The sequence below is a fragment of the Oenanthe melanoleuca genome, chromosome 4 (assembly GCF_029582105.1).
Source record: "Oenanthe melanoleuca isolate GR-GAL-2019-014 chromosome 4, OMel1.0, whole genome shotgun sequence".
Lineage (NCBI taxonomy): Eukaryota > Metazoa > Chordata > Aves > Passeriformes > Muscicapidae > Oenanthe > Oenanthe melanoleuca.
This window is the reverse complement of record NC_079337.1, coordinates 23,790,948-23,793,718: the sequence shown is the minus strand read 5'-3', so window position 1 is coordinate 23,793,718 and position 2,771 is coordinate 23,790,948.

Sequence of the window (2,771 nt, the reverse complement as noted above, 5' to 3'; positions counted from 1 at the left end):
TGTAGGTGTAAGAAATGAGTGGGAAAAAATGTCAACAAACTCTAAACTGCACATAGAAATCTGAAAACATGACAGTAGGATTATAAACTGAGGTATGACATGGTATTCTCATAACACTGAGTGCTTTTTAAAATGCATCTTGCTCAAATTTTCTGTTAAAAACAATGAGTAACAGAAGAGAAGGAAAGTTGTCTTTTCCTTGTGACAGTCATTTGCTGTCTGTGCTGCTCTCCTTTGAGCAAGTCATTACACCTCATTTGGGCTAAACTTTAGTCAAATAAATGGCTCCATGTCACCAGAGTGCTGTAAACAAGCTGGCCCTTCAACAGATGTGAGCCAGTCAAATCTGAGTTTGGGGGGCTACAGAAGAACCTGGACAGCTGAGAGAGAGGCAAGAGAGCCAAGCAATTCTTGTTCTGAATTACATCCTTCTCTTGAGTGAGCACATAAAGCTGTGCCTCTAAGAAAGAGAGCAGAGAACTACAGAGAAACACAGAGGTGTGTGGGAATTGGTGACTCTGGTTTGTTGAATACTTGATTTGTGAGTTCTTCTGATGCTGAGAAACATCATAAAACAATTCTTGTTTTGCCTACTTAGGAAAAAGAAAACCAAAGCGAAAAACAAATGATAAAAGCAGAGGAAAAAGACAAAAGAAGCTAAAGGGGATGGAAAATGTGTCATGTCATTTCAGGCATGAGTTGAGGGTATGGCAATGCACTGGAGACATGAAATGACTTGGTCAGAGGGCTGTATCACAGCAGATGTGGTAAACACAGTTCAGCTGAGGGCTAACACACCAAAGTATGCAGGGTACTACTGCCAGTGCCCTTCTGTGCAGGGCAGCCACTGTAAGCATCATACCAGCCCACTCCCCAGTCATCAGCAAGGTGAGAGACCCTCAGCTTCCCACTCAGCCAGGAGAGCAAGGGTCCCAGCTCTTCTCAACAGACATACTTTTATTTCCAGTCCACTAGGTAGGGCAAAGCCACAACACTTTCTTCAAAATCATGATGCCTACTTAACTTGTAATGGGTATTTGCATTTTTCCTTCCTCCTATCTTATACATCACATACCTGCCTAGAGCAAGATTTTATGGACAAACATAAAATTCAGATAATGAAGGTTTATTGTAAAAATGCTGGCACACCATTACAAATGTGGGACAAGCTGGCGCCACCATAATTGAGCAAACATTTAACTGGGCAGTAGCTTATTCAGAAAGGTGGCCATTTGGGTGCACAAAACCTAAGCCATTCCTCAAAACCTCCTTATCCAGCCACTTTCACAAATTAAGAGCAACTACTGCTTTTGGTAGTAGCAAAAATGAAATACCAGAACTCTCCCACTCTGCTCACATGCTCCATCCCAGGAGCCACATGCTCACCTTTACTAGAAGCAGCCCAACAAAATGTCTATCAGTCCTTGAATCACAAAACTTAAGGAGTTCTTCCTCTGACTGAAACTTGTTATGACTGTAGGAAGCTACACCACCCTCTGAAGTGGTGACACATTTCACTGAAGTGAAAACCAAAGGCAAGGAAAAATAAATTTACTTGCCCAAAATAATGTCTTGCTTGACTTACATCTTCTTAAGCCTTTTGCTGCAAAATGGCAATGTTTGAAAATGGCCATAGAAGAAAATATTCTTTTACAAATATTTTTTTGAACAGCCAAACAGGACAAAAATAAATTCCTATAATATTAATTGGCATCACTGAATACTCATTTTAATGCACACTGTGAAGTACACCCAGCCCTGCAGAGCTGATTTGTTCACTATCTGCCTACATGCTTGTTTCCTGCAGACACTAACACAGGCAAGCTCAGTTTGCTCAGACACTGATATGCAGTCTTTTTCCAAACAGGTGCTCCAGGGGTCCAAAGAGCCAGCCAACCCCCAATCTCAAGATTCTGGGCTTTTTTTCCTCAAATGCCACTCTTCCATTTGTTTCCTTCTTCTTGAGGATCTCTGCCTCTTTCTTCTTTTGGCATTGCCCCTTATTGCATCTCTTTCTATCACCTATTTCTCTACATCCCTCTGTATTGAATTAAACAATATCATTATGCAGTAAACAGTCCAATATCAGAAGCTGGCACATGGCATTCATAAGTTTTTATTGTGCAGCTCTAAATCTGTGACTGCCCTTGTTGAAATGTCCTGAGCTTTGCAAAGGTCTGAACTGTGTGATAAAGACAGGAGGAGAAAAGCCACCCCATTGGAGCTGGATAGTCAGCCAACATCCAGAGACAATCCATGGGGGGCAGGCAGGAAAGAGATGTCCAACTTTACTGGGTCTACTCTATGCTTGTAAATCAAGTCATGCCCTGCACACGCTCCAAGTCTGCCCACACTGCACAGAAAACATCCATGAAGCACAACCAGCTTTTGGCTAGGAGGTCAGACTCATCAGTCCCCCTGGCCAGAACATCTGGGCACAGCTGCTGCAGAGCACTAGACAAGTGGGACACCAGCCTGCACACCAGGATCACTGTGATCATGGGAGAAATCCTTACTTGCCTCTCTTCATTCACCAGTAATGAAGGAGGAATATTCTTAACCCACCCATAAGAATTATGCAAAACATTTTGTTATTGATCATTAGATGAAAAAATTCCTCTCTTTAACGTGGCCATTGAGTCTGACAGCTAATTTAGTTGTAAACAAGCAGAAAGTGGCAAAAAGAACAAGCAAGACAAGTAAGGCACAGTCAATTCCTGTGCTATGCTTGGTGGTGCTACACAGGTTACACTGGGAGCTGTATTAGCATA